Source organism: Cryptomeria japonica, chromosome 10 (assembly GCF_030272615.1).
Source record: "Cryptomeria japonica chromosome 10, Sugi_1.0, whole genome shotgun sequence".
Lineage (NCBI taxonomy): Eukaryota > Viridiplantae > Streptophyta > Pinopsida > Cupressales > Cupressaceae > Cryptomeria > Cryptomeria japonica.
In genome coordinates, this window is record NC_081414.1 from 95,002,459 (window position 1) to 95,024,990 (window position 22,532).

Consider the following 22,532-nt stretch of genomic DNA (forward strand, 5'->3'; position numbering starts at 1 on the left):
TTTAGGAGTAGATCGGGTTTCAACTTGTTCTCAATCATTGGTAATAGTCTAATTTTCGAGAATGAAGCTAATTTGAAAGAAATTACATATTTCCTTCATATATTTTTATTGAGAACCCATTTGCTTTTTGCAATATCAAGTTAAAACATGTTAAAATCTTTAGATATTGTCAACTAATACACCCCTGGGTTTTCCATAGCCTGAAGTGTTGAAGATAACAATCTTGTGAATGTTACTTGTCAATTGGCCACCAATCCAAGAGCTTTATCATTGAACTTGGCTAATTCAGAGTTTCTTGGGCAATTAGTTGGAACAACCAACACACCTCACTTTGGATCTTCTCCATTGCACAGATTACCATTACACTAAGTTTTGCTATGTACCTTGCTTTGGATCTTTTTCATCACACATGATTTTTGCAATAGTACCACCATTGCAAAAAATAGAGAAAAAAATAAACAAAAAACATTTGGTACCACCACCAACCTTATAGAGCACAGTAAACAGAAAGAAATGATAAAAACAAAGACTTGTAAACAATTAATAATTAAGTAGCTTCTCCTCTGCAAATGAAAAATGTTTTTTTCAATAAAAATGTATCTTCTCAACAACTGGTTAGAGGTAAAATGCATCCAAACACAAGCAAACTAACAATGAAATAAGGACGGTGTTTTTTTCAAAAACTTGCAAAAAGGAGACGGATTAATCAACTAGTAACTAAGCTGTTTTTAAGTCAACAATGCTAGACTATCTGTTATTTTTTTGTCTACAAAAGGCTTATTATTGGGACTCCATGTAACTCCAGTATGTAGGAGACACCTGATTGTGCTTCAAATATGCAGCAAAATGTTAAGGAGGAATTAATTAGGCTACTCAATTGATTAAGCATGTATTAATATATTGATTGATTAAACGAATTGGAAGCTAAAATTAATTAATTAATTTTAAGGTGTAACAAGGAATTAATTAATGATTAATTGTTTAAATTTATTGATGATGAATGGTTAACTGTTAGAGTGTATAAATAGCTATTAATTAATGCACAGGAAATTAGTACAAAAAAATAGAAGTGAATTTGGGGTGTCTTCACCCACAAACACGGCAAGAGTTTACAATGATAGGTCCATTAACTTGACAGTGTTAAACTATAGAAAGAGACGGATAAAGAGTTGAAATTATTCTCAACCATTCGCCTAAGGCAAAGAATATTGAAGATGGAGATAAGGGTCCTTGTAGGGCTCTTCTATCATATCCTCAAAATACCAAGTTTACATATTTTGATTAAGACCCACTCCAATGTATTTCAAGCAAGGTATAGGTGCTTGACCCCCAAACTCTTCATGCTTGGAGGAAAACAGCATGCCAAGAGTCATAATGCTTTTAATATCAAGCCCAAAAGCCACATTAATTTGGTATTACAGGAGGCAATGTGATAAGTTATATAATTATGCAACAGCAGAATAAAGACAATTTCCAAAAAAAATCTTTGAGCACAAAGCTGCACTTTCCAAAAACCAAATTGAGGTCAATTTAGGCAGCACACCTAATTTCTAACATGAAGTGGATATCAACATTAAATTTGCCAATCCAAATGCTTGAAACTAATTTTATTGTTTAAAATTTGCAGAAGCAAGCTTAATCAAACAGAAGGAAGGCTGTGAAATCTTAAAGAAGTGCTATGACTCATTGGGAAAATAGAAGACTGCAGAAAGAGTTAGCATGACTAAGATCTGTTAGGCCATGGTGGCAAACATCCAATTGCCTCTGGCAACTCTAAGCATGTGTCCTTGTCAAAACAAGGATCCTGGGAATATATAAGAATGAGAAAAGGCACCCATAAGAGAATCGATGTGTAAAAATTTTCTGCAAGCAAGAGGTCAAAGGCATGGGACAGCTGGTGCACACTCTTTTCTGTTTGAATGTGTATATGTATACACACACACACACACACACGTGTAAGGTGCAGATTAAATAGCCAACAATAATATTGTATTCTATTCCAGCACTCTGATGATTTTCCGGCAGCATTCTACCAGTAATGAGCCTATTGCCTAAAAATGCATATATGTTCAAACACTTCAAAAGAATATCCAATCAAACAACAAACAAAAATCACTGAAGAGCATCCTGGACACATAATCACGTAACTTGGCAATATACATAAAGGGAGATGAAGACCCCAGTATGGATCTACAGAACTGAATTACACCAGCCTTGACAGAAAGAAAACTAATCTGCTTTACTACAATAAGATAATTGTAAAAGTACCTTAAAATGTGATTTACAGAGACCCATCCATAAACTACAACAGCTTTACTAATCACATTTTGGCGTTTCGCCTCTCCAGAAAATATTGATAGCATTTTATCAAGGCTTGGCATCATGATGGTTGTCTGGTTACAAAGAAGATAGCTGCAACTAGAACCCTTTTCAATTCTCATCTCTTTTCACTTTAACCCTAGGCTAACATCCACAATGTGGTATTGTGATTTTTAGCAATGTTTTAGAGACCACTGTGGTATTTATTGAAAAAAACATAAATACAAAAAAAATTCAGAAATCCAATCTATATCAGACTTCAGTTCACCATGACATCAGAAGTGCCAAACTCCTCCAAAGAATTCCCTACAGTCAGATTAAAGAAACTCTCAAGTACAAGTCATACAAATGAAAATCACAACAATCATATCTCCATTCTATCTTTGTATGCCCAAAATCTAGTACAACTTACAGTGGCATATGAACTGAACATCTTGATTCCTCCCGATTCTCCCAGCATCTTCTCCACTTGGAATACAGCGAGGGTGTCTTCAGCAATGCTCAACTCAGTTTTGAGACAAGGCCCAGAAACCTATAACCATAAAATCAAAAGCATCAGTATGACACACAAATTTAAGTTACCCGTAATGTAAACCTATTTGTGACCACAGCTTTTTTTGTATAATCTTGTAGAATCAAATCATAGAACCATAAATAAAAGAAACTTGAGGTACTATTTTAAGGGAGGTACCCCAAAATATAGGAAGGCTTAGTTGAAAAGAAACCAGGACATCTGTCTGGAGATCTTCATTTTGTATGATGCATATTTTCATTTTATATTTATCAACACCATAAAATTTTGATCCAATAAAGAAAATTGAAGTATTCATTCTGTCCATTGAGCATATCAGGCATCTACCTACTACAAATCCATGGCAGATAATCTGTGTCGACCTCGCAAGCACCTTTGTTGACCACATACCACATATTATGATTATTTTTAGCTCTAGCAAAAATGACATGTACGTTGGAAGCCAAACATGGTCTCTCTTTGAACATCATACTATGCAACCATAAGTTGAAAGCCTCCTCTAATTGAGCAAATCTCTTCAAAAAAATTCTCACTCAAAGCTGCTTCCTTCCGAGAACAGAGACATGATCAAGCACTTGGTTGCATGGCAGGGAAGGCTATCATCTCCCCATCTCCCAGCCCGACCTTCAAATTGGCCATCTCCAGACACAGTCCTGTCCCAACCAAGGAAGAATTTCTCAAGTTTTTGTATTATCAGGGTCAGAGATCAGACTCCAAGCCATCCTTCCTTGCAGGAAAGGAAAATGTCGGTTACTTGAAAATGGAATAGGCTAGTAGAGTAACTTTCACAAGAAGTTGAAAAACACCTTTGGTTTCTCAAGGAAAAGATTCTCATCTGCAGATATATCGGGGCATATCCTACACTGAAAAACCTAAAATTTTGGATTAATGAGTAATGCACATCTGCTGGATCACTGAACATCCTGAAGATGTCTACGCTGTATTTCATAACTGTTCTTCCTTCCAAAGATGGGAAGCATGCAACTTTCCAGAGTGGAAAATGGCTCATAAATAAGGCAGGGTTATTTCAGAAGCCTCAAACCTATCTTCTAACTCAATAGATAACCTTCAAAGAATGGTCCATAAGTGAACTAGGCTCTGTTACAACCCTGCAGAAATTTCTAGGAAAACATGTAAAATTCAGAATCTGGGCCAACCTGATCTTTTAGCTTAAGCAGGGCTGACCTGATTTGATTCAAAACACTTCAAGTGTTCATGTATTCAAAAACTTAGGACTTGTCTTTTTTCCCACAATCATCCTTTACAGCATTCGAAGAGCAGAGTAAATAAGCAATGAACAGCAGGGATTAGGGCCGACTAGTATGCAATCCAGCACAGTATTAGTGCCAGAACCCTTCAAAATGCCGTCAAGTTTCAGAACTTGGGTCATAGCCTTTTTTCTATGGTCATTATAATATTCTAAGGACTGGTGAAGTTACCTATGAGTTGGAGTTGTCAAAGGGAAGTAAGCTTCATAATGTGTTCCCTGTATCTTGTCTCAAAAAGGTACTTGTAAACATATTGTACCATCAGAAAAGTTACCTCTGATGAGTCTTTTTACTGCATTTTAATTAGCCATTTGATCTTTACTTCCTCTAAGACTGTTGAACTTTTACATGAACTACATAATACTTTCCCAAGTTTATGATATTAATTTGGATCAAAGAAGTCTTGTGGCGCTTTGGGATTTCAGTCCTTCAGAAGTGCCCTCAAGATTCAAAGCAAACAATTATTTCAGAATCACAGATGGCATTGATGCCTCTTATTGCTATTTTTAGCAAATCTCTATCTGGGATCGTGTTCAATTTCTGCACAAGGATGAGGACCTATTTTTAGCCCTGTTTTATTTTATTAGTCTTTAGGCGTAGTGTTGCTGTAAACTTCATTTCTTTCTGTTATTTTAGCACTTTCAGATTAATCTAAACTCAGAAAATCAGAATTTAATTACTAATTAAATTGATTAGATGAAGGGTTTGTAAATTTCCAGATTTAAGCATAACGAAGAAAAGAACAAAATAAGCACAAGACAAGGTTACCCTGGGAAAACCTCCTAGGAGGAAAAACCCAGCCAAAAGATCCTCAGATCTGATTATGAATTATGTTCATATGAAGGTTACAACACTTATCTCAAGTACTTGAAGGTGTTTGATAATGTCTTCCACAAGACTGCACTTTCACAAGCATCAAGTAGTCACATCTGCACCTTTAACCCTTCCAACAGCAATCAGGTCCAAACCCTAGGTTGGTAATGAAGTCTGTTCTTTGATTGACTGCAACTTCAGTTTTCTCTCCTTCAACACCAGTGCGCTCTTCACATGAATGAATTTCACAGTTTAATTGGCAGAAGTAGTTCGCTGATGTAACTGAGGTATTTCGCTGTGATGGCAGATCTAATACACTTCCTTTAGCTCGCAATGGCAGACATATATTTATTCCTCCTTAACTCGCAAATGGCAGACATATATTTCGCATAGGATCAAAATGAATAATGAATGTGTATGATTGAGGTGGGAAGCATCTTTATTTATATGGTGCATTGTTCATATATGTCGGCTTATACTTGAGTCGGCTTTATCCTTTAATTTACATTGTTTTCCTTTAATCCGAAATGCATTGATTATGGGGTTGGACCTTTGCATGTGGCGTGGAGTAGCGTGGGGGTTCTTAAGGATGTGCCATGAAGTATAGGGCCCAGCCCTACACGCTAGAGAAGGGACCAGACCCTTAGGCGGATTCCAATGTTGCCTAAGGCAATTGGAATCCGCCATCCCTAATTACAACCAACACTTTCCAGTTTAGCTTATAGAGCATTTGCATCATGAAACGATGATTTTGGGATAATTATTATTTTTAATCCTGAAGTATTTATTCTTTGTAACTTATAAATAAGTCCTCTGAGCACATGACATCAAGAATGATAATTGATGCTGCCAAAGCATCATTTCATTGTTTACTGTGTCTACATTTAATGTTTTGAAAATTCCATCAAATAAATTGAGAGCAGATTGTAACGAGTCAAGCTTTGTATTATCAATTATGACATTGTCTGCTTAAGTTGTCGCTTTGTATACAACATAGCTATTTCTTTCTTGAAATCATATGTAGATGATCCAGTTATTATTCCTTGAAACCTTGTTTGCAACGGATTATTGATCTTTGATTAAGCTAGTAGCAATTCATTGTGTTTGTTTGTAATTGGATAGTTTGTTTTCATTCTTAGATTTGAAAATCTCACTTGCAAGTAATGTGTTAGTCTAGCGACTGTATCCAAGGCAAAAGCAGGCTACTTAAAGATACAACTTTAGGAATTTCCTATGCATGGACCACCCGAGAAAACTAAATATCGATTGTAAATAGCCTAAGACAAGCATATATTATTCAGATTAGGTTAGTTTTTGTTACGATGAGCTTCTCCTTTAAATTTGAGGAATATTTCTACCACACACATGGTTTTTTTTGTCACACTTTAAAATGCTAACAGCTTTGGAAAGAAATGAGCCACTTTCAAATCAAAAACACAAACTAGAAACAATAAGTGAAAAGGTATGCTTTTCATAAGTTGTCCAATGCCAACATAAAATTAAAAATAAATGGTTCCTTAAGTGAAAAAGAGCACTCCACTCCACTCCACTCCACTGAGTGGGCAATGTCAAGTGAAAATTAAAACAAATAGTGGACATGTAGTGTACTGGAGCACTCCTCATTAAAAGATTTCCAACTCAACTGAAAATCAAAACATATAATGGGACACTTAGTTGCACTCCTTTGCATTGAATGGACAAATTACATGCAAAAGAAATCAGGAAGGCGTCAAAGCTATGTCTTCATTAGAAAGCTTTGGATGTTTATCTTCTTCCATTTTTTCCAAGCTCCATTGAAGACACTTTTTGTTCACTTTCAGCAAGGTTTTCAGCTAATTCATAGCAGGTTTTCAAGTGCTCTGCCTTTGGTCAATGACAGCACATTATTTGGCAGTCATTTGCAGCAGTTACCATGTGTGTTCACTCATCACATATACAGCAGTTTGATAGGATATTCAATGTCACATCATTGCCTTCACTCTTCATTCAAGGCATTTAAAAAATCAATAGTCTAGTTTGCATCAAAGGAGAACAGGAGATGACGATCATATAGTCTAGTTTGCACCAAAGGAGAACAAGAGATGACCATCATGCCTCGTTTTAATATATTTCAAAGGTCAGGTTTGACCGGATCTCAAGCTTCAGTTCACTGTGTTGTATGTTTTCAAAAGCAGTGAGGGAGTCCAAGCACATTCTTGGGAAAGGATCAGAGTCAAGTCCCCAACCTAGTATAGTAATAATGGTGTTTTCAAAAGATTCATTGTGATCAAAATGAGGAAATTGCATCTGAATCATTAAGAAAGGAGATTACCATCAAACGAGATTTAGTCATTGCTATTTTATAGAAGAGAGCTATTCTTAGATAGCCTTCTACAAGGTTTATCATAGGACATGATATCCTTAGTCAAAGTTAGCTGAGGATTTTGTATTTTGAGTTTGCTTTGATTGCAAATTTGCAAGAAAAAAAAATTTAGCATAGGAACTTCAATATGCTCTTTGTTTATCTTTAATAAATTGCATGCAAAACCTTTGTTAAAAATATTTAAATTAAGTGCTTTATGCACTTTGATTTTTGGAATCGAATGGTAATATTATGCCTACTTGCTACCAGAATGATTGTCCATGCTCCTTGCTCTATCTTATGTATTGACATAGCATATTGAATAGAAAATACTGATTGTTACAGGCATTGTATTGCACTTTTTCATTAATGTGGGTATTCCAACTTTGCAGGCAACTTCCATAATTCAATAATTTAATTTATTAGGCCTTGTCTACTGTTATCAATCTAATTCAATCCTCGTGTTGCACTCCTTTTTTATCTTTTGTTTTAGCCAAAATGAGTGAGAATGCGGTTAGCTATCACAGATAAAGTCGTTTGCATCTGTCAAAAAGATATAAAATCTCTCGTTCATTTGTAGAAGCATTGATTAGCCTTGTGCCCATACCTTAGAGCCAAAAGATATACAATTTCTTTAGTTTTTTTGCATTGCATGCCCAAATTCTAAAAATTTAATTTGTACATATTGTAAAAATCTGAAATCATTTCCTTAAGTTCTAGGGTTTAGTTTATTTTTTCTGTTACAACTTATCTTCCCCTTCTAATATAAAGAAAGGTTTATCCTTGCATGTAATTCTGTTTTGTGTTGTATTGAAAGGAACAAACTAAAATGCTAGCATGAGCAAACCCCTTCTAGAAGAAAACAATTCCCCTCTACAGATTCTCATCGTCCTTCAGATTTTACCAACGGCACTGCTAATTGGGATGATAACATTTGGCACAACAGCATCCCCCTAGTTTCAGCTTACATTTGCAATCTAAGCATATCAAACAACATTTTGTTACATGTAGTTACTTCCTGACCTTCATAACTTAATTAGCATTCTCAATTTAATATAATGCCTTTTCCAAATTAACATCAGGGATAGGTAAAAGGGTTTCATCATCATTGCTTTAGTTCCTCTTACTGCACTGTGTCTCAAACTCCCCTATCTGTTTACTCAACCTCCTTTTAAGTTCCTCATCCTTATAGTTGGATGGAATCTACTTACTTCATTTGGGGAGATTTTGAATTCTTTCAACACATTAGAAACTTGAAAACAATCTCCAATAGCAGACACCTCAAAATGGAAAACAAAAAATGAAGGTTAGGAACCTTAATTAATAGTTTATTTTATCAATAAATTTCACAAACTTGTATTGAAAAGGTAAAAATACATCAACAAAATTCTAGAAAGCTTTTGTAAAACGATAATTGGTGAAACAATGACAAGTAGGAGGAGAGGTCCTACCCAATGGAGCGACTAAGGTTTGGGAAATAGAAGATGATTCTCAGTCATTGGTTTTCTTATTTGGTTGTTACTATATGGATTTGCTCCATTCTTAAGATCCTCAAGTTGGAGCCTCATTAAATTCTTATCCAAATAAATCTTATTCAAAATTCAGAGGAGTTGTTTCTTGGCCATCAAAACTCGTAGATAACTTATGGTAGGGAAGACCAGACCACCATGGAATAAATCCAAGGTCACAAACACTCTATTGAGTGTGATGCCTTTCAAGTGCTGGGTTACATATGTGAATGGTGGATCATCTTGCCATGGATTAGTTGGCTTAGTTGCAATTCATCATATGAATTGTGCTTAGCCTTTTTTCTAGCAAAGTTTTTGTCAAATCAAAGTACAATCATGCCTTGAGTAGTTCATAACCTTTATAATTGGAAATGTTTTCAATAAATTCTATGCCCAAAGTCTTTTAAGTACTTTTATACAAGTTATTTAAGGGATGTGATTTAAAAAACAAAATGACAACATGGACATTTTATTTTATTTTTTTATTTTTTGCTCGTCCTTAAAAAAGTCTTTGATTAAATTTACCCAAAAAATTGTGAGACTCTTCCATTTACACATCTAAAAAACTGAGTAAATTAGTAATATTGTGAAGCATTATGATATTGTTATGAGCCATTTTTGACTCTCAATGCCTTTTAATATCTTTGGAAGTACAAATGGATCTTGCAGGGATTTGTTATATCCATAACTTTGCTTGCCATCTACATTGATGAGTCTAAGGAGTTCTAGGTAGACTAATGTTGGTTATTCTACACATAAGCATGTTCTGCATTGAAAACATGTTTTTAACCAATCACTAAATATTCTGCTGAGATATTAAACCATCACCATGCAAATGAGTAGTTATCATTATACTAAACTTCATGCAGGAGTTCGATAAACTATCAAAACCTACTATGGCCTTTCAAACTTTGGCTGATTTTTTATGTACTCACAGCCTTCAACAACTATCCAATGACTGCTATAATGGATTCATGGTGCCAAATCTTTTGTAGCAGACAGAGAGATCCAGTCTTCTACAATAGAGGATATACAGTGAATGCAATATATGCTACACAGCAGACCATTGGCAAAGAACAGTAATAAAAGACAGGCTACATCATTATCTAAAACTCTATTCAATAAATATTGCCTCTGAAAACATACCTCTCTATCAATATGACAAAATATAAAACATGGCATTTGAAATGTGGTTTGCTTGGCACGGTGTAATGTCCCTTTTTGGGATATTCCTTATTTTTGCCCTAAAACAATAATTCCAACTTAAGATAAGACTTGCATTATACTTTTAAACCGAGTTACTGGGTTCGGCCCTCCTATGCCCCGTGCCTAGACTGGATCCGTGCGGGTTTGGGTTCGCACTTGGGTACGTATTGGGTGTGCCCCAGGGGCCCCAGGTTCTTTGTGGGTCCATGTGTGCGAAACCACAGAGAACCTGAGGCACACCCAGGCCACACCTGGGCGAACCCAAGTGCGAACCCGAGCAAATCCAGGAGTGCTACCGGCAAGTCACCTAAAAGTGACTTAAAAACACCTCTTTTTTGCCTTTTTTAAAATAAAACCGTAATCCACCACCCTATAACATCATTTCAACCTATAATATGCTCATTTTCTCATTCATTCTCTCTTGTTTTCATTTTGGCATTTTGAAGGGCAGGTGATTATTTTCGAAGGAGATTGTTCATGGAATGCTTGAGGAAGGAGAAGAGCTTGCACAAAGAAGATTCAAGCATCTAAGGTAAGCATTTCACCCTATTATTTGGTCTTTTAACGATTTTTTTCAAGTTTTTGATGAATTTTTTAAGTTTTTAGAAAAAGATAAACAAGTTCTACTATTTTTTATAATGTTTTTTCATACTTTCATTAGCTTTTACGTTATAATCTTGCATTTTTTAATTTTTTTCTAATTTAAAAATGTTTAATTTCTTATAATAGCAAAAAATCAAAATGGCAACAAGTTCAAGTTCAGTGGGTAGCGGTTACAAGACTCAAAACCAGAAGTTCAAAGTTGACAAGTTTCTCAGTAGACTTGCCATTGAAACAAATTGCAGACCCTTGATAAAACCTAACTTTGGATTTTTTTTTCTATCATTTTTGTCTTCAATAATTTGGATCTCAGTGACATGAATTGGTTGTTGAGTGATTGAAGGATTTATCAATGGTTGGTTAAAAACGATAAAATTATGAATAATGGCATGAAATTGTAAAGATGAAGATCTCTATGGATAGATTGTGTCATTTATATTGATGGGCTGTTCTATTACTCATTGTTCAATTGTGTCCTTATAATATTTGATATTAAAGAATGATTGTGATTTTCCTTGGTTGAGATCTTGGATATGAGGAAGCGGTTATGATGCTTAACTTAGAAGGTAGTTCTGTAAAGTTCTAATGCCAAAGACTAACAAGATGAGAGAGGGGGGGGGTGAATCATACAAACTTAATCCTCTTTAAAATCAACAGATTCAACCTCAGTAACTTATACTTCAGCAATATAACCAAAAACTACTAAACATGCAAACTCATAAACACATAATCATCATAACACATATAACACCAGATTTAACGTGGAAACCCAAATAGGGAAAAACCACTGTGGGATTTCGGACCCACTAAGAAATATACTCTTCTAGAGTATGCTCGGTTAAAAGCAAATCCTGTTAAAGATTACAAACACATTGCTAGATGTGACCCGATTAAGGGATTTCCCTCAGATCTGTTAGGATCTTCACTTTGTTAGAAGTGACCTTGTCAAAGGATTTCAAACACTCATTTAGAATGTTACCTTGCTAAAGGGTTTACAAATAAGACTGTTAAGTCCACTCGGTTAAGAGATTTTATGTCACTTACAAAATAACAGTGATAAAAATATATCTGCAACTTCACATCTAAAATGCTAAAGCAGATTCTATTTGCTCAAAACAATCTTGTCATAGGACTTATCTTGTCCCTCTAATGGGCTCCCTATTTTGTTATTCAAACAAGTCTTCAAGCTTCTGTGCTCGGTAATCACTATGTAGCATCCCTGTGCTTACACTTGCCCGCATACATTGTTTATCAACAATTCCTTATTTATAAACAATTTGCTAACCGCTTAATCTCCTTGATCACATTTCCCATGATCAATCTTAGCCATCAGATCTTCGATCTTGAATAGGTTCAATGTATCCTTCGATCTGAAAACGTTTTACCTCGCCTTGGAACTTGTATATCTTCCTAGGAACTTGTGCTAGGTTATTGCGGTTCAATCTACGCTGTAGATCTTCCTCCTGATTTTCCATTGCCGTAGATCCTTAACAAACTTCATGCGCGGCATACCAATCATTTATTCATCTCCAGCTCATCAGCATCCTTCATTAAATAATGTTTTTATCCATCCAATGCGATCTGTCATAACTCGGTTGCAACTCGGTAAATACTAAACTTTACTCGGTAGACATTCCGCCTTCATTAACTGATATTGATAACCTTAGGGTTTACCGACTAGGTTCTTTGCTCGGTGACATAGTATAGTATTAACCTTACAATTAACAACATATGTAGGATATCAAAACAATCTAAACATCATGATCTCATCAATGTCTAACTCGGTAATAGTTGCCCATTGAATAACTAATTTCTCCCCTTACTTATCACATTCTTTCTGTGTCTTTTACCGACATCTTAATTCTCTTCAAATCAATCTTCTCAAGATATGGCAACATCATACTGAATCAGGAAATCAATTTCTTGACATCAATGACAAAATAATGTTATAAAGATAGTTATCATCCTTTTTCAGTTATATCAAATAATCTTCAACAACCTTCTCCATATCCTTAATGAATATCAACAATCTCCTTCTATTGAAATGCCAACAATCTCCCCCTTTGGCATTGATGGCAAAACCAACAATTAAATGGTAATACCAACAAGATATTCAAATTGATTCGGATTCAGATTGTTGTTAGACTTCTCCTGTTATCCTTGAGCTGTTAAAATCTTCTGAAGTCTTCTCCCTTTTTCATTAGGCTTCTGAGTTGTTGTCTTGCATTTAGTCTTCTCCCCTTTGTAATCTTCTCCCCCTGTCATTAGTTTTCTGTTATCTTCTTCATTTAGGGCTTTACCATTCAGTCAACCATTTAGTCTTCTCCCCCTTTGACAACAATGCCAAAAAGTAAAAACTAATTCATGATTTCTTCCCCTATGAAGTGATTTGCCTTGCTATGTATCATCTCAGTCTCGGTCAGAGCAACTTGTCTCTATTCACTATTTCCTGCACACCTTTAGAAAACCTTCTAAAGTGCATAAGTCAGCATCAATCCATACATAATATTTTGTAGATTCATCGAATTGATGCTTTCACCGAACTCTGTCAGTGAGTAGAAGATAGGGGTAGGACCCCTAACTTGCTTTTGAGATACTCAAAAGTGTCCCTTGGCAGTGGCTTTGTGAACTGATATATTCCAGCACAACTTTCTTTTCTTGAACTTCTTCTCTGAGATAATGATACTTTATAGAAATATGTTTTGTCTTAGAGTGCATTACTGGATTCTTTGAAATGTTAATGGCACTTGTATTATCACAGAATATAGTTACTGGCTCGATAACTTTCTCATTTATACCTTCTAACAGTTGCTTGATCCATGCTATATTGGTACAATTCAATGCTGCAGCAACATATTCAACTTTTGTTGTTGACTGTGAGATACATCCTTGTTTCTTACTAAGCCAACTTACTAGTCTTTCTCCTAAAAAGAAAGCTCCACCACTTGTGCTTTTCCTATCATCAATGTTGCCTGCCCAATCAGCATCAGTATAAACTTTTAAATCAAAATCATTCCTCTTTTCATATACTAAGCCATAGTCTTCAGTGCCTCTCAGGTATCTGAAAATTCTCTTGATTGTTGTCATATGGGTTTCCTTGGGATCTACAGAGAATCTTGCAACAATACCTACTGCACGTGCTATATCCGGTCTACTGTGCACAACATATTGCAACTTCCCAATCATAGATCGATAAAGTGTCTCATCAACAGAAGCAGATTCATCATTCTTTGATAGTTTACAGTTAGTAGTCATAGCAGTACTTACTGGTTTAGAATCCTCCATTCCAAATTTCTTCAAGATTTCCTTTATGTACTTGGATTGAGTAATGAAAATCTCATCTTTCATTTGCAGTATCTGTAAACCTATAAAATACTTTATCTCACCGATTAATGACATCTCAAATTCTTTGCACATTTCATTTCCAAAGTTCTTGCATAAGGAGTCATTACCACAAAAAATAATATCATCAACAAATATGGCTGAGATCAGTATTCCATTGTCCTCATCATTCTTCATGTACATATTGTTGTTTTCACTTGTCCTTATAAAACCAATCTTGATCAAATAAGAGTGCAGTCTTTCATAACATGCTCTAGGTGCTTGTTTCAGACCATATAAAGCTTTGTTTAGTTTACATACCTGATCTTTATTCTTGTCTTCAACAAATCCTTCAGGTTGTTCAATATAGACTTCTTCTTCTAGTATACCATTAAAAAATGCAGATTTAACATCCATTTGATATACCTTGAAATTTTTGAAAGCAGCATATGCCAACAATGTTCTTACTCCCTCAAGTCTAGCCACATGTGCAAAAGTCTCACCATAATCTATTCCTTCTTCTTGAGCATAACCTTTGCAAACTAGTCTTGCTTTGTTGCGAATGACCTCACCTTTTTCATTTAGCTTGTTTCTGAAAATCCACTTTGTACCGATTACATTTTTGTCCTTCGGTCTTGGGATCAATGTCCATGTGTCATTCTTCTTGATTTGATCAATCTCTTCTGTCATAGCATTTGCCCAATCTTCACTGTTAAATGCCTCTTTTACTATTCTCGGTTCAAATTCAGATATTAGACATGTGTTCTGTCTCAGTTTGTTCCTTGTCATCACGAGATCATCCTTATCTCCTATAATCTGGCTTGATGCATGATGTCTTCTGACATATTTGGCTAATATAGGCTCGGTAGGCTCTGCATGATCTTCTTCATCACTCGGTAACTGGACATTATCTTCATTTTCTTCAGCAGCTTTCTCAGTAGAACTTCTCGGTTGAACATAAACAAATTCTTCATAATCTTCTGGTTCTTTGGAATTTCCTTCATCATTTCTTTATGCAAATTCATCAATTTTCACATTTGCACTTTCTACTATTTTGTTAGATGATTTGATCAGACATTTAAATGCTTTACTTCTAGAAGAATAACCAAGAAATGTTCCTTCCTCGCTTTTCTAATCAAACTTTCCATTTCTGTCATCTTTGTGAACATAGCATCTACTTCCAAAGATTTTAAAATAACTTACATTAGGTTTCTTGTCATACCAGATCTCATATGGTGTCTTCATAGTTGCTTTCTTCAGTTGAACTCAGTTCAGGGTGTAAACTACAGTGCTGATTGCTTCTCTCCAAAATGTTTGAGGTACCCTATTTTCTATCATCAGGGTTTTGGCACAATCTACAATTGATTTGTTTCTTCTCTCGGCTATCCCATTTTGTTGAGGTGTTCTCGGTGCAGATACTTGCCTTTTTATACCATGATCATTGCAGAATAAGTTAAATTCATCAGAAGTGAATTCTCCTCCTCTATCAGATCTAAGACATTTCAGCTGTCTTCCTGTTTCATTTTCAACTCTTGCCTTGTACGATTTAAACATTTGAAAAACTTCTGATTTTTCTTTTAAAAACATAACTGACATCATCCTTGAGTAATCATCCACAAATAATATGAAATATTTATCACCATAATAACTTTGAACTTTCATGGGACCACAAAGATCAGTATGTACTAGATCTAAAATTCCTTTAGAAGTGTAGGACTTACTTGTAAAGCTAGATCTTGTCATCTTACCCATCTGGCATCCTCGGCACATAGCATTCTCAGGTTTTTCCAGACTCGATAGACCTCTTACTCGGTGCTTCTTGCTTATTTTGATCAGATTATCAAAATCTACATGACAAAACCTTTTATGCCATAACCAGGTATCATCTATCTTTGCATAAAGACACTTGTTCCGAGTTGAGTTAAGAAGAAATGTATTACCTTTTGTTTGTGTCCCGGTAGCAGCTAACTTTCCATGCTTGTCATGAACTTTGACACATCCGTTCTGGAATTCTATTCAGTATCTTGTATTGTTTAACTGTGCTACACTCAACAAATTGTATTTCAAACCTTCAACCCAGTATACATCATCACATTTAGCATTGTCGATAAGTGTTATAGATCCTTTACCTTTCACCGGACATGGTGCATCATTGCCAAATCTTACATAACCTCCATCATAGTCTTCTAATTTAACAAACTTGTGTTTATCACCTGTCATGTGATGTGAGCATCCACTGTCTATGATCCAAGAATCATTATTATTTATGTGAGATATTAGGGCTTTTTCTTCATACCTTTCTTCATCAGATCCATCTTTAATAGCCACATAAACAACTTCCTCTATATCAGTTTCATCAGATTTGTCATCGTTGGATTCTTCATCAGCTACTAGGCATGTCTTTCTGTCTCTCCTTCTGAAGTCTCAGTGTCCTCTATATTGGTTGTCTTTCTGCCTATTATCTCGGTATTCTCTCTTTTCACTAGATTCTTTGTCAGGGCAATTAGAAGCCATATGTCCTATTTTATCACAATTGAAACATTTTAAAGGTAGCTTTCCTTTATACTTACCTTTTCCTCTCGGTAACCTTCTGGCTAATAATGCTTCAAACTCTTCTTGCTTCTTGATTTCCTCATACAGTTTGTGCACTTCTTCCATGTTCTTGCGAAATCATTGTGATTCCCTTCAGAGTACTTACTCATTCTATCATTGTAATCATCAGATTCACCAATATGAAAAGAACTGAATGCAGATTCTACTTTATTTACCGAAGACCCACTGTTATCAAAATTACTTAACTCAAATGCATGTAGCTTACCAATAGTAGCATCCAAAGAAACTGGCATGTTAGGTACAGACCTTAGTTCATTGATTGCAGAGACTTGAATGGCATAAGCAAGTAGAAGGGTTTTGAACAACTTACTTGTTACATCCTTTTCTTCAATAGTTCCTCCTGCTCCTTTAATTTGATTGACAGTCTCCTTTAACCTTGTACTGTATTGGATTATGTTCTCACCTTCATTCATTCTCATGGATTCAAGTTGTCCTCTTAGACTATCTACTTTTTCTCTTTGAACATGTTCATCACCACCATACACAGATATGAGTTTGGTCCACATTGCTTTTGCATCATTGTAGCCTTCTAGATCATTAAACTCTGAGTCGGTCATTGCTGATGTTATTTCAATCATAGCTTGAATATGTTCTTGCTTTGCCTTTATCTCTTCCAAGGTCATCGGGTTGGTGCTTGGTGGTATGTAATCATTCTCCAAATAATATGTTGCATATTCTCCAATTCCTGATAAATGCAGCTTCATCATTTTCTGCCATGTGGAGAAACTTGACTTGTTCAGCTTTGGTGCATCCCTTTTATACATCTTCGGATCTTTGCCTCAAGTACCTTTAAACTTTTCTTCCGAAGTCCAAAGCTCTGATACCAATTGTAAAGTTCTGATGCCAAAGACTAACAAGATGAGAGGGGGGGGGGGTGAATCATACAAACTTAATCCTCCTTAAAATCAACAGATTCAACCTCGGTAACTTATACTTCAGCAATATAACCAAAAACTGCTAAACATGCAAACTCATACTGAATCAGGAAATCAATTTCTTGACATCAATGACAAAATAATGTTATAAAGATAGTTATCATCATTTTTCAGCTATATCAAATAATCTTCAACAACCTTCTCAATATCCTTAATGAATATCAACAATCTCCTTCTATTGAAATGCCAACAAGTTCTTGCATGGATTCTTTAGTCTATGTATTTCTTTACTTATTGTTGATCTTATGGTTGATTTAATGGGTCACTTATGAGTCAACATCATGCTTTACTTATAGTTGAACTTGATATTATAATTGTCTTATTCGTGATATCATGGACTAACTTCTTGTTGATATCAGTAATTTTGTTATTGTTGATACCATGATTAAACTATGGAATCCACTGTTAATTTTATGATTTGTTTGTGGTGTGGTGAATTCACCATCTTCTACATTATGATTCCAAAAAATCCACTAGCATTGAGATCTTATGACCTCCTGTGGATGTCTACTTCCTTTCTTTGACAAGGTTGTGGTGAGGGAGTTTACATCCATCCCTCCCTCTTATCATTGAATATGCTCATGTTTGGCTTTGATGTGTTTGGACTGCTCTTAGTTTTAAGTTGTGATCAACTTTCACATCAAGATCACCAACATTGGTGTCACAACCCTAAGTGTGACCCGGCCCTAAATTTTGTGCCCTAGATATTGTAATTATATATTTGAACACGAAACTAATTCCGTGCCCTAGATATTGTAATAACATGCTTGTATATTCTATTTGGATATGAAACTTAACCATTATAACAATTAGCCCTAATTCTTTTTGGTAATGATATCATTGTATATGTCTAAAAACTGCTTTAACGATATGGAGAATGTGGTAGTCATGGCAGTTATGAATGAGTTTCCTTTTGTGATTTCCCAAATAATTATGCGATCAGTTTTTATACAGAATTGTTAATATTGTGGATAATCATCTTCTTTCTTTTATTCGATTCGGACTTACTTTATTCTTGATATTGGAGTGTGACAGGACAGCTACACACTCTCACCAAAGAGAGAGTATCATCGGGAAGAGGATTCTAGCCATCCGAGGGCAATTTGGGTGAGAATATACACACACAAGCACTTGCTCTTACACACAAATACGTCAAACATACCAAATCTCTGAACCTCCATTCTTCTCAAAAATAAAATAAATCAATTGCTCTTTCCTACACCTGCCTCTAATGTTACTTCCCACTCCAAAAAACTAAAATGCATGCCCAGTAACCATCTCTACAGACTTATGCCTACATGGCTGGTACAATATACTTAATTATTTCATTGGTGTCCAATCTTTCCAGAAAGAAGCTCCACATCCTTTCACATGCAAGAAGAGAGTTGATGTTTTGATACCATATTGATAAAATGGTAGAGCGAATAAGAAATTCGAAAGGCTAAACATGGTAAGAGATGTTTATTCATATAAAATTTCATCAGAGTTGCATTTGCATTCATTGCATATGCTTATAAAGCAATGCTTTCCTATACTAACTTCTTGACTTCCTTACCCAACTCAACTACTACTTTACTGGAAACAATAACATCCAAATAACAACTAACAATTATACTAATACCCACTTATTTATTTTCTTACCTAACATATGTATTAACCATAGATCAAAAAATCTTTTAAAAATCGCCAAAATCGCGATAAATCGCGACTCAATATTGCAAAAAGATTAAATCGCTATTTAAATCAGAAGCGATTTTTTTTTTTTTAAATCGCAACTTTCAAGCGAAGAAAATCACAATTTAAATGTGAAAAATCTCATTTTAAAAAGGCGGAAAAAAAAGTCGCAACCCTAAATGCGTCTTCGGCTTGGTTTGGGTAAAAAGGTCGTGCGAAAATAAAACACGTGATTTCAGCTCGGTTTGCCAAAGCGCGCGACAGCTTCCTCCACAACTGACGCCCGACCACATTCATATAGCTCCAGCCTCCAAGTTTGTCTCTTTTTCCTCTCTGTGATTTAATGATTCCTTGTAAGATTAATGATTCTGGATTCTAATTTCTGGGTAGGTACCTTACACAAAAGCAATAGATTTAGATCTTCTGGAGCTCAATTGTTGTTTGCAAACTTGTAACTAAGACCGAATATAAGTATATAACTGCAGAATATATATTTAGTTGCAACCAAAGATAGTAACTTACACATTTTAGTTGCACAATAGTATAAGCTTCTTATAATATAAATATATAATTAAAATCTGTTCTGCTGCAAATAGCAGATTCTGATTAATTGTTCATAACTTCATAGTTCATACTTCAAGTTCATATTAGTAATTAGTAATTTATAGACTGAACTTGAAGTGTTTATTGCAAAGATGAATTTGTTTTTTGATATATGGAATGTATTTGACTCAAACTATGATTTATATATGATGGAAACCAGTAATATGTTATTGTGTTCTATATATTTAGTGTATATGTGTGTTTTTTTTACAATATTTTAAGAAATTGTATATTTTCAAATGTTTGAGAAATATGCCAATTTATTGCCCGATTTTTTGCCGATTCCCGATTTCTTTTAAAATTTTGGCCAAAAGATTTATTGCCAATTAAGAGTTTTTCATCTTTGGTATTAACAAATGATGTGATATAAAATCTCCAACAAAAACAAACCTTTTTTTTTAGGATCATTAAAACATTTGTACTGTAATGATGAATTATGTAATGTCCCCGCTCTTCTAGTCACCATTCAAGAAGTTGGATTTGCCTGTTAGCCATCTCCGCAGGCAAATGGTGAGGTTAGGAGATGATTGACTAACCAAGAGGAGCTATACTTAGTCAAATTTTGGTAATTGGTGAAAAGAAATTCAAGAAAGCTTATAATAAGAGTTTATAAGTTACTTTATTCTATAAATAGCAACTTTATAAAGCTAAAACATGATATCTACCCCTCAGTTCGACTTCCTAGACATAATTTTAGAAAGTGGTGACTTTATCATGTTGAGCTCACCCTCAAGATTGGACGCCTTATTGGAGAAGATTCCTTGGAAGTTGGAATCTTTAATTTATGCCCTTTGAGGATCAATTTAGGGTTGGATGCATAAAAGAGCATTTGGGCGATCATTTTTGGCATGGAGTTGTTTTATTTTTGAGAGAATATTATCTTCTGCAGGTCTGCAACGAGTTTGGCAGAGTTCTGGAGAGGATTTGGAGACGAAAACCTCCATTTCTTGGTGAAAGGACGAAACCCCTCTCACTTCTAATCATATCGATGTGCTTGGAATGCTTGAATTTGGCCAAGAAGGGTTAAAATCAGTGATTTAACAGAAGCAACAGCAACTTATCAGTCTGGAATTCAGATCCGGGCAGGAATTAAACTAATTTCAATGAAATTTGTGCATTTTGGAGCTAGCCATACTTTTCCCAGTTAGGTCGTACCATCCCTTTTGCCTGGAAGTGAAATAAAAAATAAATATTGAGGGTATTGTTGTGACCATTTCACACATCACCCCATTAGAATGGGGACCCCCTCTTTTTCGCTTCTGTTTTGCCTGTTCTTCTCTCTGCTTTTAGGGTTTTGGGTGAGTGAATTGTCTGCCTGGGCTAGGGCTAAACCTTAGGGGTTTCTTTTGGATGTTATCCAAGCTGAGTCCAATCAAATTTTGAAAGTTGTTAAGCGTCCTCCCGAGGATTGAGATTGTTGAAATGAGGTAAGCCTGTCAGGAGAGTCAGATAGGTCTCAGGCTAAGTCTAGATTGAGGGTCTTCAGGGTAAAATCCAGTTTTGACTAAGTGTTAGCATTTTGAAGGTGAAATTGTGTGTTTTTGCATAGGTGAGTTTTGATCAATTTTTTGAAGTAAGATGATGCTTGAAACACAAAAATCGCTCCTGACCCTTACTAAGGGTCCAGGGCGAAATTCATCCTGAGTGCAAATTCTTGTTTTGAGAAGGCTTGCTAACTGGTTCCTGGCCTTGAGAATGACCTAACTCTACCTTGTGAAGTGATTGGAGACTTAAATTTTGAATAATTTAGCTAGAAAGGGTGAAATCGCTCCTGACCCTCTCTCAGGGTCCAGGGCGAAAATGTTATCTAAGGCATATTTGTCACTGACTTTTCTAAATTGTTTGTGCAGGGTCTCCAGGAGGGATGATTGAACGTGGTTTGATGCTTCTGAAGATTTGAAGGCATGAAAAATGGTGAATTTTGAAGGCTAAGGGAAAAATCGCTCCTGTCCCCTGCTGAGGGCCCAGGGCGAAATTTTGATTTCCCTCATCTGGCAGTGAAAGAGGACAAAGTGGTGAACATGAATGGAAAACAATTGACTTTCTCCACCCACCTGAAGGAGTTTTAACTTGAGATGATGAAGGATCTTATTGGAATCATCAAATTCGCTCCTGTCCCTTGCTGAAGGTCCAAGGCGAAAAAACGTATTAGAGTCATTCCTGACCTTGTTTGGTCAAATTGAGATATCAAAGGCGTGGTGGAAGACAAAATGAGCATGATGAAGCATCCAGACTTGATTGAAGATAATGAAATGATGGAGTTTTGCCCAAGAAGGGTAATTTCGCTCTTGACCCTCACTGAAGGTCCAGAGCGAAATTTTCAAATGGCACAATTTTTTGCAAAGTCAAAATGATTTTTACAATTGGAATATTAAAAGGCAAGTGTGTTTTACCCATTGAATATAATTTGGACGATCAACAAGGAGGCAATCAAGCCAGGTTTGCAAAGTCGCTCCTAACCCTCTCTGAAGGTCCAGGGCGAATTTCTAAGTTTCTCTCCTTTCTTTGAAGAATTAAGACAAAATCTTGCTTGAATGAGTGAGGAAGGGTGTGTTTTGACCGTTGAAGATAATTTGGAGGGCTAGCAAAAGATGGATAAACTTGAATTTGCAAAATCGCTCCTGACCTTCACTGAAGGCCCAGGGAGAAAAACCTAATATCCAACCTTTTCCTCCAAAATTAAATGAAGCTAAGCCTTCACACAAGTTTGAAACGATGTTTGAAATGCCTTGAGGTGGAATTGAGATGCTAAGATTACAAATTTTGATGACAATGGGGAAAATCGCTCCTGACCCTCTC

General features: G+C 35.5%; 1 protein-coding gene across 2 annotated transcripts in view; it reads right to left on the minus strand.

The window, feature by feature from the left end:
- Positions 1–2,214: 2,214 nt before the first annotated feature.
- LOC131052623 (uncharacterized) overlaps positions 2,215–22,532 on the minus strand; it is a 124,182-nt gene continuing 103,864 nt past the window's right edge. For both annotated transcript variants that reach the window (XM_059212038.1, XM_059212039.1), the window contains 2 exons: positions 2,732–2,851; positions 2,215–2,625 (listed from right to left, as the gene is read on the minus strand). The gene's annotated coding sequence lies outside the window, so the exon portion shown is untranslated. The remainder of the gene's footprint in view (positions 2,626–2,731; positions 2,852–22,532) is intronic.